The sequence below is a fragment of the Bufo gargarizans genome, chromosome 8 (genome assembly GCF_014858855.1).
Source record: "Bufo gargarizans isolate SCDJY-AF-19 chromosome 8, ASM1485885v1, whole genome shotgun sequence".
In the NCBI taxonomy this organism is placed as follows: domain Eukaryota; kingdom Metazoa; phylum Chordata; class Amphibia; order Anura; family Bufonidae; genus Bufo; species Bufo gargarizans.
In genome coordinates this window covers 141384196-141399127 of record NC_058087.1, presented here as the reverse complement: position 1 = coordinate 141399127, position 14932 = coordinate 141384196, and positions in this window count along the sequence as shown.

Genomic DNA, 14932 nt, shown 5'->3' with positions numbered 1-14932 from the left:
CAATATAATGCTATGTGACCCCATCAGTGCTGGAAGGTCAAGCCGGGAGCTATGCTGCGGACTCGCAGCGTGACAAACGCTTGTCTGCAAGGGGCCCTACTTACAAAACAGTGCCATTTACACTATATTCATGCTATTGAAATCTTTGGGGCACGCACCTCTAAATAAAATAAAGCTCACTTCTCCAACTTGTAGAAAAACAAACATTCCCATATGATACTTAAAGGGAACCTGTCATCACCTTTGTGCTGCCCATACTGACGGTAGAATAAAGTAGAGACAGTTGAGTTGATTTCAGCGGTGTGTCACTCATGAGCTAAAAGTAAGTGGTAGCCAAGAACCAGCATCATAATCATTGCAGCCCGGGCCCTGAAAAGAGTCCAGTCTACCTGAGAAGAGTCCTGGTCAGGGCTTTTTTTCTCAGAGAAAAGGTGGTGGAACTCACCCCCCTCCCCTGGCCATGCCCCTACCCACCCCTAGGACCGCCCCCTAAAACCGCCCCTTTAGAGAACAGGGATGCAAGTAAAATTTGGGGGGGCTATAAAAGTCCAGCCCAGCAAAGAAACCCCCCAGATGGGGATGGCACTGTTAATGGAGGGTCTGTGGATGGCACTGTTATGGGGTTGGGGGTTCTGTGGATGGCACTGTTATGGGGTGGAGGATCTGTGGATGGCACTGTTATGGGGGATCTGTGGATGGCATCCACAGATCCCCCATCCTATAACAGGGCCATCCACAGACCCCCCCCCCATCCTATAACAGTGCTATCCACAGACCCCCCCCCCACCCCATAACAGTGCCATTCACAGACCCCCCCCAACAGTGCCATCCACAGACCCCCCACCCCATAACAGTGCCATCCACAGACCCCCCACCCCATAACAGTGCCATCCACAGACCCCCCCCCCTTAACAGTGCCATCCACAGACCCCCCCCTTAACAGTGCCATCCACAGACCCCCCCTTAACAGTGCCATCCACAGACCCCCCCTTAACAGTGCCATCCACAGACCCCCCCTTAACAGTGCCATCCACAGACCCCTCCCTTAACAGTGCCATCCACAGACCCCTCCCTTAACAGTGCCATCCACAGACCCCCCCACCCCATAACAGTGCCATCCACAGACCCCCCCACCCCATAACAGTGCCATCCACAGAACCCCACCCCTTAACAGTGTCATCCACAGACCCCCCATTGCCGCTCCAGTACAGTTATAAAATGTGTAATTCAATTAATAATGATTCATGCTGCCCCCTCTGTAGTATACTATTCAATATATCATACTCACAGGGCTTCTGTTTCATCGTAATGCAGGCCGGCCTGGCAGACGAGCGTCAGCGTGACTGACTGACGTCACGTGCCTGCGCCGCCTGCTTTATTCATAAAGTAGGCCGGGCAGGCACGTGACGTCAGTCAGTGACGCTGCCACTCGTCTGCCCGGCCGGCCTGCATTACGATGAAACAGAAGCCCTGTGAGTATGATATATTGAATAGCATACTACAGAGGGGGCAGCATGAATCATTATTAATTGAATTACACATTTTAAAACTGTACTGGAGCTGCGGGACCGGAGCACAGTGTACGCACCGGCCCCCAGCTCCTCCTCCCAGTCCCTCCCCGCTGATACATCGCAGCCTGCGATGCTGGAGCATGGCAGGCTGTGATGTCAAAAGGTGGCGGAATGCCGTTTCGGTGCGTTCCACCAGAAAAAAAGTCCTGGTTATTCATAATCTCCTGCTCTCTCGCCCATCTTCTGATGATTGGAAGTTTTCTCCTAGAGAGAAAGGGAGAAAACTAGGTAGAAGACTCAGTCATCAGCAGGAGAGCAGGACTTCATGAATATCCATGACTCTTCTCAGGTGGCCGTGACTCTTTTCCAGGCCCAGTCTGCAATGATTGTGATGTTGGTTCTCGGCAACCACTTACTTTTAACTTATAAATGACAAACCTCTGAAATCAACTCGCCTGTCTCTACATTATGCTGCCGTTAGTATGGGCAGCATAAAGTTGATGACAGGTTCCCTTTAAGTATTCTGCAGATCAGGGGCGTAAGTATAGGGGAAGCGGCTGCTTAGGGGCCGAACTCAAAAGGGGTCCACCCAGGTGGAGGACTAACAGATTTTATTGTCAGGGTCTCCTCAACAGTATTATACAATGACATTATATGCAGTGACACTGTATGAAACGTACAGAGCAGTAGAAGACCTAGTCTGAGAAGGTGATCTTGGGGGTTTCACGGGAGGAGGGGGTTGCGAAGAAGTTGCTGGGAGGCCTGTTCAAAAATTTGCCGTGGAGCTCAGTCATTTCTAGTTTCGCCACTGCCATAGATTAAAAGTGGCAGAGAACTGAACTCTGTATCATTAGCCCACAGATACTTAGTCTTGCTATGTTCTCTTCCTAAAAGTTTCTCCTGGGCTCCCATCCAGCTGAAATGGCTTTTTATCTTGTGCAGTGTAGCCTATTGTTCGTGAGCGTGCTGCCATTGATTTTCATTTTACTAGGTTCATTCTTATTCCCAGTTGTTTTTCTTTTCTTTGATATTCTCAGTTATTTTTCTCCATGAATTGATGTCCCACATCTCCCCAGGCATTCAGTAGAACAGTGGAGAGGTTATTTATGTTGTTCTGTAGAGTAATTCAGTCTGGATGGGGCTCAATGTGCATATGACAATACATTTCCGCTTTGACATCTCAGAAACTTGTTATGCTGTATTTCAAAAAGTGATTAGAAGACAATCAGAAAAAAATAATCAATTGGTATGGGGCATATCCTGTTCTTACAGTCTCCATAATCTGAAGATGGAACCACTTGTACCATTGTGGAGAAAAAGAAACTTCCAGACGGTTTGGTTTTCAGTAAATTCTAAAATAATGATTTTTTCGTGAAACCTGAATTTGAAAACTTTGCATAAATGTCAGTCTTCAAGGTGGTAGATAGTAAGTGCACGGAACACATTCCACCACTCATGTAATCTATGATATCTGTCTAAAGCCTCATGCACACAACAGTATTTTTTAACGTCCCGCAAAACGTGGTTCCGTTGTACCGTGATACATGCCCGTTTTTTCTTCCGTGGGTCTTCCGTGATTTTTGGAGGATCCACGGACATGAAAAATGAAAAAAAAAATCTAAGTCAAGTTTGCCATTGAAATCATAGGAAAAAACAGACACGGATCACGGACACGGATCACGGACACGGATGACAATCTTGTGTGCATCCGTGCTTTTTCACTGACCCATTGACCTAAATGGGTCCGTGAACCGTTGGCCGTGAAAAAAATAGGACAGGTCTTATTTTTTTCACGGCCAGGAAACATGGATCACGGATGCGGCTGCCAAACGGTGCAGTTTCCGATTTTTCCACTGACCCATTGAAAGTCAATGGGACCGCAGACAAAACACGTTAAACGGGACAACGGCCACGGGTGCACACAACGGTCGTGTGCAGGAGGCCTAATACAAATGAGAAATCTAATAGTAACCTTACCGTCTTACTACCTGTGTTAAGGCCGATTCATTGGCCTGTATTTGTGGGAGGGGCACGGTTGCCTATATCATGGCACCTCTGCCCCTCCTTCAATGAACGACGTGTCAAACGCTGGCCTCGTTCGGTGCGTGAAGTTGCGTCTGGTCCTGGAAGTTCGTTTCCACGCAAAGCAAGCTACTAGATCAGGTAAGTGGCTGCCACAATTGCAGTCTCGGCTCACGAGTCCGGCCGGCAGTGCCGGCTCCCTTAGGTAAGAGGGGGCCACACTGCACCGGAGCGTCTGCCAGGAGCCCCGACTCCCACGTGGCATGAATCGTAGGGTGCAGGGATCAGCGCGATCCTGATTCATACGTCTCTCCTCCCCTAATGTCTGGCACGGGCCGCTGTGCCATTAGCTAGGTAGGGCTCTCGGTAGCTGTAGTTAATTCTTTCCCCTCATGCCCCTCATGTCCCCCATGTCCGCTCTGGCCCTTGTCATGTCAGCCGCACACTCACCTCAGCGTCCTGCTTGCTGTCTCCTCCGCTGTCTGCCCGTGCTGCAGGTGGCCGGCGCTGTGTGAGCTCCCCCTGGTGGCCGCCGGAGTCAATGCAGTCCATGGAGCAGTGTTGGTTGTCACAGGCTCCCTCTGGTGGCGTCTGCCGGCTGTACAGTCCATGGTGCTGTGCCCTGTGTTGGCTCCATCTAGTGGCCACCAGGGGTTATGACCACAAAAAAAAAAAAAAAAAGGGAGTGTTGAGAAATGGTGTGTGTGTGTGTGTGTATATATATATATATATATATATATATACACATTTAAGAAAAAAAAAAGGGGGAGAAAAGAATCATTATAGAGTGTTACCCATGCTTCACTGATGGAGTTTAAGGAAGGGGCGATATACTTGTTCAGTGCTAGTTAGAGGATCTCCGTATTGTTGGGCACACGCCTCTACGCCTGGCGGTATGTCGTACGCAGGGATCTTACATATGAATTATTCCAGGATCTGTGTCGTCCTTCTTCCAATATATTCTGCACGTTGTTCAACCATCAGGGTACAGTATGGCAGTAGCTGTGTCGTGTTACTATTCCTCTTCTCTCCTTCTGGTGGTGGGTCAGTTGTGCCACCGTCAGACTCATCAATCACTGGGGTGTTCTAGGTTCAGCTATCGCTTCTCCTCGGCTCAGGTCCTCTCGTCCCTTTTCACTCGTATTCTTCACAGTTGCATGGGTCTCGACCTTCCCACAGCTTACGTCACATGATCCCGGTGTCGGTTGGCAGTCAGAAATTGATTTGTGCATGCTGTATTTACAGGATATGTCACGCGCTTCAGACATAGTGGAGGCTTCGGTCGACAAGAACCCCGCCAGGATGTCAGAAGGGGGCAATGTGTCGTCTCCTCGCACTTGGACCGTCCCTAGGCTGATGACGGAGATGTCCAGACGGGGTGTTTCGCATCCCGCTTCTGCTGGGAAGGCTGAGTTATACCGGTTATTGTCATTAACTAAGGCCCTCAGCAGCAGGTAGAAGTCTCAGTGGTCACTGTTCAGAACTCGCTGACACAGATCCATCTGTTGTTGAAAACAGTAGGGTAATTGCCTGTCGGGATGTGTCAGTGGTCCTGGAAGGCCGGGACCACAGGCTGAACCGCAAGCTCACGGTACCTGAGTTTGTGCTCGTTTTTAGTTTGTACAGAGACGTAGTCTGTTCAGTTCGTCCCGAGAGAAGGGTTGAACTGGATTTATACTTGTTCAGGATAACAGAGTTGGGCTACAAGTACGGTGGGAGTTCCTTCTACGACTACCATTGTTCTTCTCGGTCAAGGCAGCTGCCACCTCAAGTCAGTTCCAGTTTCTTACTAACTGGGCCAATATTGATTCAGAGATTTGTAGGCATTTCGCCGGGCTTAAAGCACTATCATGCTCCCTGTGCCAGTCAATTGACCATTCTACGGTGTGGTGTCATAAGGCTGCCCAGAGTGAGAGGTCTAGTTCTACAGGTCCTGTTTCCGGCCCGTCCGATTCACACAGATCCTCTGGTTTAGGTGACAAGCTGGGTAGACCCATCAAACTACTCGGCAGGTCACAAATTGTAATAATTTCAACCATGCGTCCTGTAACTTCAGTCAGTGCCGCTTGCTACACATATGTACTAACTGCTTCAGAGCCCACCCTAAGTAGTCTGTTCATTAAAAGAAGATAATAATTACATGTGTGTTGTCAATATAGTTCGGTTGCAGCAGTTCCCATACTTAACATCAACTCTCGTCCCATCAGAAGAGGTTAGCATGAGATATGTCACCATAGATCAAGCCATCGCTCTTATCTTACAGTTAGGTCCCAGCACCATCCTTTCTAAAGCTGATATTGCAGACGCCTTCAAATTACTACCGATCAAACCATCCCTCTGGCAATGGCATGGCATCAAATGGAGGGACCTTTATTATTTTGCTTTCAATCTCACATTCGGGTCTAAGAGTAGCCTGTGGTTATTTGACCAATTAGCCAAGGCTCTCCACTGGATTTAGTCCATGAATTCCACTGTAGCTATGTTATTCACTTCCTGAATAGTTTTTAATTATTGAGCGTCCTGACGCTCCCCCCAAAGACCTTCGTTGCTACTGGAGTGTTTCAGACAATTAGGGGTTCCTGTCTCTCCCAAGAAAGTGGAAGGTCCCTCCGCAGTCATCACATTCCTTGGTATAGTATTGGACACCCAGAACATGGTTGCCAAGGGACAAATTACAGAGAATCAGGGAAGTCGTTCATAGTTTCACATCCACTAGAGTGATTATAAAGTTCAGCTTCAGTCCCTGTTAGGTATGTTGAACTTTGCCATGCGTACAATTCCGCAAGGTAGGGCATTCGTATCTCGTTACTTTCACTCCTTCCTACAGCCCCTTCCCAGGATAGCAGCATAGGTCTGGGCGATATGGTCATAGCTGACTTGAACATGTGGAATCATTTCTCACGCAATGGAATGGCATCTCGCTCTTTGTTCCCACAATATCCGGCAACTCCCCCGTAATTTTGTCCGACGCCGCTGCCAATACAGGTTTCGCAGCTATTTTTGGCAATCATTGGTTAGCAGACAGATGGCCAATCGAAGTCAGTTCCATTCCTGGGTTTTCCGTACCTCAGCAGTTTTGTACTCTAGCCCTTAGTGGCAGCATCCCATACCTGGGGTCAAAGTTGGTCAGGTCAGACAACGCCCTTCGCGTCCGATAATGCAGCCGTCATCGAGTTTCTCAATAGTGGTTCTTCTAAGTCTGTATGTCATGTTATTTCTTAGGCGCCTGGTCCTTCTGTCATTACAACACCAGTTTCGTTACATAGCTTCACATAGCCGGTAACCACAACGCAGCAGACGACGCATTATCTCGTTTATTACCCTCTTTTCACAGATCTGTCCAGAAGCCGATGTCATCGGGAGTCCAGTCCCGCCATACGCTGCTCTATTCCTTCCATAGACGCTCATCTCGCCACCGCTCGGTCACTGTTAGACAAGTCCCTCTCACCCAATACAGCCAGAGCCTACCAGACAGGTTGGAGAGCCTTCCAGAGATTTCAGGACTCCTGTCCGCAAGGTGACACTGAGTTCGTTCCGTACATCCTGGCGTTTATAGGTTACTGTCACCCCAATCTGAAACTATCCCACGCCGCGGTCTAGTCCTACCTCGCAGGGGTGCAACATTTTAGAGCCATGAGTTTCACCCAGCCAGGTTCGTTGTTTTCAATCCATGCCATTAAAGCTACTCTGAGGGGTCTCGAGAGAAGCGACTGCGAGACACGCACTCGCCGGCTACCCGTCACTGGCCAGCTTTTCCGCGACCTTTCCGACCTGCTAGACAAAACCATTCGGTGCACTGCATAGTTGATAATTAAGCTGCCATGTACCTGGCCTTTTACGGGTTGAGACCGGCCGAGTTTACCTCCCTGGCTAACAGTAGCAGATACGTCACTCTCGGTCAGCTCTCGGCTTCCAGAGATGGTTACATACTCTCGCTACTCATCACCAAGACCTCTCAGGTAGGCACCCCGACCCAGGTGTTTCTTCCCGACCTCTCATCAATGGGGCCCCGTGCGCGTGCTGCAACAGCTTCTGTCCTCTCTGCCAAACAAACCGCCCGACAGTCCTTTGCTACCATTCCATAATACTCACCTTACCTGTCCCCAATTCATAACTCATATTCGCGTTTTACTGACTAATCTGGCAGTAGACCCGTCCTCAATATGCGGGTTCGGAATCGGGTTCCAGCACATATAATCATAAGACTAGGTCGTTGGCGTTCGTCATGTTTCAGCCGCTACATTCCTTGTCCATATACTGAAATGAGTCTTGCTTGTCAGAATTTGGTGTTATGAATAAATGTTTGTAGCGTTCCGATATGATAGGAATTGTTGCTCTTTTTGGCCTCCTTCAGCTATTCCTTCAACGTCGCGGTTCCGGCATAACTCTAACCGCTTTAGCTAGCCAGCAGGTAGGAGTCCTTCTTTCGTGAGTGCCCCGACCACAAGTGTTAAGGCCGATTCATTGGCCTGTATTTGTGGGAGGGGCACGGTTGCCTATATCATGGCACCTCTGCCCCTCCTTCAATGAACGACGTGTCAAACTCTCCCACCCTACCCACCCTCATTCTCAGCTTCACACCAAGGGGATGGCCTCCTTCAGCTATTCCTTCAACGTCGCGGTTCCGGCATAACTCTAACCGCTTTAGCTAGCCAGCAGGTAGGAGTCCTTCTTTCGTGAGTGCCCCGACCACAAACAGTATATCTCTAATACCTACCTATGTCTAGCTAATAGTAGTGCCTTCTTACCACTGTATAGTATTCATCTCATCATGTAGTACTCATCTAACAACCTTGTCCTCACCCCACAGTCTATTACTAACTAAAGGGTGTTCCCTCCCAGCAGACACCAGATAGGTAGCAGATGATACCGCTGCTATTACATGCAGCGATGTCCTTGGCAGCACGGGGAGGAGTGATCGCTATGCCATCATTCGTCCCCATGCAGGACAGCGGTGTGCGTGCGGCAGATTGTGATTACACAGCAGGATCTGCCGCCCGCAAATCCAGATCTTTCAGCATGCTGAAAGATCTGAATTGCCTGATGAACGAGCAATAGGGGAATGGGAGGCAATATTAGACTGCCAGATGATCGCTAACGAGAGTTCATAGGGACGCTCATTAGCCTATTTACCCTTAACATCTCTTAGCCCTAGTTCACACTTCAGTTATTTCCATCAGTTAGGGTCCATTCACACATCCATAGTGCATCGCGGATCCGCAATACACCCGGCCGACACACCCATAGAACTGCCTATTATTGTCCGCAATTGCAGACAAGAATAGGACATGTTCTATTTTTTTCTGGATCTGCGGACCAGGAGTTCAGGGCCGCGCTCCGGAAATGCGGATGCGGACAGCACATTGTGTGCTGTCCGCATCCATTCCTGCCCCATAGAGAAAGAATGGGTCCGCACCTGTTCCAGATAATTGCGGAATGGCTGCGGACACATTCTACAGATGTGTGAATGGACCCTTAGGCTACATGCACACGACCGTGCTGTTTTTTGCAGTCCGCAAACCACGGATCCGCAAAAAACGGAAGCTGCCCGTGTGCCTTCCGCAATTTGTGGAACGGAACGGGCGGCCCACTGTAGAAAGCATGGCAGGCTGTGATGTCAAAAGGTGGCGGAATGCCGTTTCGGTGCGTTCCACCAGAAAAAAAGTCCTGGTTATTCATAATCTCCTGCTCTCTCGCCCATCTTCTGATGATTGGAAGTTTTCTCCTAGAGAGAAAGGGAGAAAACTAGGTAGAAGACTCAGTCATCAGCAGGAGAGCAGGACTTCATGAATATCCATGACTCTTCTCAGGTGGCCGTGACTCTTTTCCAGGCCCAGTCTGCAATGATTGTGATGTTGGTTCTCGGCAACCACTTACTTTTAACTTATAAATGACAAACCTCTGAAATCAACTCGCCTGTCTCTACATTATGCTGCCGTTAGTATGGGCAGCATAAAGTTGATGACAGGTTCCCTTTAAGTATTCTGCAGATCAGGGGCGTAAGTATAGGGGAAGCGGCTGCTTAGGGGCCGAACTCAAAAGGGGTCCACCCAGGTGGAGGACTAACAGATTTTATTGTCAGGGTCTCCTCAACAGTATTATACAATGACATTATATGCAGTGACACTGTATGAAACGTACAGAGCAGTAGAAGACCTAGTCTGAGAAGGTGATCTTGGGGGTTTCACGGGAGGAGAGGGTTGCGAAGAAGTTGCTGGGAGGCCTGTTCAAAAATTTGCCGTGGAGCTCAGTCATTTCTAGTTTCGCCACTGCCATAGATTAAAAGTGGCAGAGAACTGAACTCTGTATCATTAGCCCACAGATACTTAGTCTTGCTATGTTCTCTTCCTAAAAGTTTCTCCTGGGCTCCCATCCAGCTGAAATGGCTTTTTATCTTGTGCAGTGTAGCCTATTGTTCGTGAGCGTGCTGCCATTGATTTTCATTTTACTAGGTTCATTCTTATTCCCAGTTGTTTTTCTTTTCTTTGATATTCTCAGTTATTTTTCTCCATGAATTGATGTCCCACATCTCCCCAGGCATTCAGTAGAACAGTGGAGAGGTTATTTATGTTGTTCTGTAGAGTAATTCAGTCTGGATGGGGCTCAATGTGCATATGACAATACATTTCCGCTTTGACATCTCAGAAACTTGTTATGCTGTATTTCAAAAAGTGATTAGAAGACAATCAGAAAAAAATAATCAATTGGTATGGGGCATATCCTGTTCTTACAGTCTCCATAATCTGAAGATGGAACCACTTGTACCATTGTGGAGAAAAAGAAACTTCCAGACGGTTTGGTTTTCAGTAAATTCTAAAATAATGATTTTTTCGTGAAACCTGAATTTGAAAACTTTGCATAAATGTCAGTCTTCAAGGTGGTAGATAGTAAGTGCACGGAACACATTCCACCACTCATGTAATCTATGATATCTGTCTAAAGCCTCATGCACACGACAGTATTTTTTAACGTCCCGCAAAACGTGGTTCCGTTGTACCGTGATACATGCCCGTTTTTTCTTCCGTGGGTCTTCCGTGATTTTTGGAGGATCCACGGACATGAAAAATGAAAAAAAAAATCTAAGTCAAGTTTGCCATTGAAATGATAGGAAAAAACAGACACGGATCACGGACACGGATCACGGACACGGATGACAATCTTGTGTGCATCCGTGCTTTTTCACTGACCCATTGACCTAAATGGGTCCGTGAACCGTTGGCCGTGAAAAAAATAGGACAGGTCTTATTTTTTTCACGGCCAGGAAACATGGATCACGGATGCGGCTGCCAAACGGTGCAGTTTCCGATTTTTCCACTGACCCATTGAAAGTCAATGGGACCGCAGACAAAACACGTTAAACGGGACAACGGCCACGGGTGCACACAACGGTCGTGTGCAGGAGGCCTAATACAAATGAGAAATCTAATAGTAACCTTACCGTCTTACTACCTACAGTATATCTCTAATACCTACCTATGTCTAGCTAATAGTAGTGCCTTCTTACCACTGTATAGTATTCATCTCATCATGTAGTACTCATCTAACAACCTTGTCCTCACCCCACAGTCTATTACTAACTAAAGGGTGTTCCCTCCCAGCAGACACCAGATAGGTAGCAGATGATACCGCTGCTATTACATGCAGCGATGTCCTTGGCAGCACGGGGAGGAGTGATCGCTATGCCATCATTCGTCCCCATGCAGGACAGCGGTGTGCGTGCGGCAGATTGTGATTACACAGCAGGATCTGCCGCCCGCAAATCCAGATCTTTCAGCATGCTGAAAGATCTGAATTGCCTGATGAACGAGCAATAGGGGAATGGGAGGCAATATTAGACTGCCAGATGATCGCTAACGAGAGTTCATAGGGACGCTCATTAGCCTATTTACCCTTAACATCTCTTAGCCCTAGTTCACACTTCAGTTATTTCCATCAGTTAGGGTCCATTCACACATCCATAGTGCATCGCGGATCCGCAATACACCCGGCCGACACACCCATAGAACTGCCTATTATTGTCCGCAATTGCAGACAAGAATAGGACATGTTCTATTTTTTTCTGGATCTGCGGACCAGGAGTTCAGGGCCGCGCTCCGGAAATGCGGATGCGGACAGCACATTGTGTGCTGTCCGCATCCATTCCTGCCCCATAGAGAAAGAATGGGTCCGCACCTGTTCCAGATAATTGCGGAATGGCTGCGGACACATTCTACAGATGTGTGAATGGACCCTTAGGCTACATGCACACGACCGTGCTGTTTTTTGCAGTCCGCAAACCACGGATCCGCAAAAAACGGAAGCTGCCCGTGTGCCTTCCGCAATTTGTGGAACGGAACGGGCGGCCCACTGTAGAAATGCCTATTCTTGTCCGCAAAATGGACAAGAATAGGACATGCTATATTTTGTTTGCGGGGCCACGGAACGGTCCAACGGATGCGGACAGAACACTGAGTGCTTTCCGCATCTTTTGTGGCCCCATTGAAGTAGGGTTGCCACCCATTCAGGAATGACCCGGACAGTCCGTGTTTGCAATCCTGTGCCCGGGTACAAGCCTTTCTCAGACCCGGGCACAGGATCAGCTGTGAATGATGGCGGCAGGTGCGGGGCACAGGGAGATGAGCGCTTCCATTGTGGAAGCACTCATCTCCATAGTCATCTGTATCGCCGGCCTCAGGACAACGATACAGACGGCTGTGCTGCGGCAGGGGAGGGAGAGGCGTCTCCCTCCCCTGTTCCTCTGATAGGCTGCGGGCCTTGTGCCTGCAGCCTATCAGAGGCCGGTGCAGGCGGCGCGATGACGTCATCACGCCGCCTGAGCCGTACAGCACGGTACACAGGCCGAGAAGAGGCCTGCTGCATCACATCGTTGGAGGTAAGTAAAAGTTTTTTGTGTTTTTTTTTTGTTTTTGTTTTTAGAGAAGAGAGGCAACTGAAATTGGCACATATGGAGGAAGGGGTGGAAAGAGGCACCTTATACTGGCACATACTGGGGAGGAGGAGAAATGAGGCACTTGAAACTGGCACATATGGGGGAGGGGGGAGTCACCTTATACTGGCACATATTGGGGGAGGAATGAGGCACTTGAAACTGCCACATATGGGGGAAGGGGTGGAAAGAGGCACCTTATACTGGCACATATTGGGGGGGGAGAAAGAGGCACTTGAAACTGCCACATATGGGGGGAAAGAGGCACCTTATACTGGCACATATTGGGGGGGGAGAAATGAGGCACTTGATACTGGCACATATAAGGCAAGGGGGTGAAGAGGCACCTTATACTGGCACATATTGGGGGGGAGAAAAGAGGCACTTGTTACTGACACATGGGGGGGCATCTATGGGGGGGCACTTCTTACTGGCACATTATTTGGGGGCTTCTACTGAGGCCACAAAGAAGGGGTATTTTATATGGGGGGCTCTGCATTGTACTAGTATTATCAGGGGATTTATCTGTTTCTGCAGTATAGTATTGGGAAGCACAGCGGCACAGTATTGGGGGTAGTAGGATGATTTGTCCAGAAGATGGGAGGATGATGGAAAAGTAATAAACTATGCTTTTTTTGTTGTTGTTGTCAAACTGCAGAGACGAAAAATGGTGACAAAATGGTAGTCTGGTCTGAAGGTCCGAAAGGAGAAGATAAGGAAAGAGAACATCTACATCAAAGGAGACGTCACTGGATGTAAGAGGTATGGGGCGCTGTATTTCTGTAGTGACTGGATCAGGGGCGTAACGATCGCGGTTCGACAGCAACCAGGGGTGGAGGAGGGACATGGGCGTGGCTGGAGGTGGGACACGGGTGTGACTGGAGGTGGGACATGGGTGTGGCTGGAGGTAGGGCATGGGTGGGGCCTGGAAGGGGGCCCTCCCTCTCTTCTGTTCGGGTTTGGCTTGAAGAAAAGGTGGCAACCCTACATTGAAGTGAATAGGTCTGCATCCGAGCCGCTAATAAAGCGGCTCGGATGCGGACCCAAACTACGGTCGTGTGCATGAGGCTCTATTGTGAGCCAAAACCAGTAATGAATCCTACTCACAGATAAGGTATAATGGAAAGATCTGCACCTGTTCTATGTTTTTAAGCCACATCTGGTTTTGGCTCACACTAACTGATGGAAATAACTGACCAAATAACTGAAGTGTGAACTCAGCTCTAACATATTCTTCATGCGTCATCGCACTGCATTCTAGCACTCTTCTTACCATGTCATACTTATCTATCTAGTCTATTGTCACAACTGAGTTAATCTCACTGTCTAGTACTTATCTCACTACCTTGTTATCATTCTGCTCTATCAAGTCACCATCTTGTTTATTCCCACCACCTAGTTCTCGTCTCACGAGGACTGCTGATCTCACTGCCTACTTTTCGTCTGACTGTCCAGCAATTAACTCACCATCTAGTATCTGCTATCTAGTACTCATCTTACTGACCAGAACTCATATTAAGGGGTTGTTTGCACGACCGTTGCGGTCCGCAACGCACAGGCATGGGCCGTGGGGATGCTGCATGCGAATTACAACCCCATTCCGTCTGTCCCGCAAAAAGATAGAGCAAGTTTTATCTTTTTGCAGTGCGGAGGCACGGAATCCACGGAAGCACTCCATAGTGCTTCCGTAGGATTCCGTTCCGTTCTTCCGTTCTGCACCACATCTTCGGATTTGCGGACCCATTTAAGTGAATGGGTCCGCATCCGTGATGCGGAATGCACACGGCCGGGGCAACGGCCATGTAAATGATCCCTTACATGGTATGCTCATCTCACCAATACAGTATATTCTCTCCAGTAGTTTTCCTGTCACCTTCTAGTACTCAGCTTCTCATCTACTTTTTGTCTGCCTAATGTTAATTTCACCATGAGTACACAACTTACCACCCTCTTATCATGTCAGTACCTCATATTATAGAGGACATTTCACCTGTTCTGACATTACAATATCAATAGCAAAAAAACAAACAATGCAACAGCGCTCTGCAAACACAAATAATAAAGTACCGTAAATACAATTGTGCCATACTCACTATAGAAAATGTAAAGTACTAATGTGCACTCCTGATTAACCTGTCTGCCCCATAGGCTGATTTTAGTTAGCTGTAGCCTGCTCTCTCTGTATGTATTGGAGGCCATTTGGCTCCAGGAGAGGTGGAATACAGAGTGGGCTCAACATCCTAGTGGAACCTGCATTCCCTAAACAAAATGGAGGCCAGTGAGGCACCAAAGAGGTACATTATAGTGTGGGTTCGGCATGCATGTGGAGCCTGCATCCCCTAAATATAATATGGGCTCGGCATGCATGTGGAACCTGGGTACGATACGGCACCAGTAAATGTATTTAGTGTTAGGTTCCCGTCTTAGGCTTCGTTCACATCACCGTTCAGCCTTTCCGTTCTCCTGCTCCGTT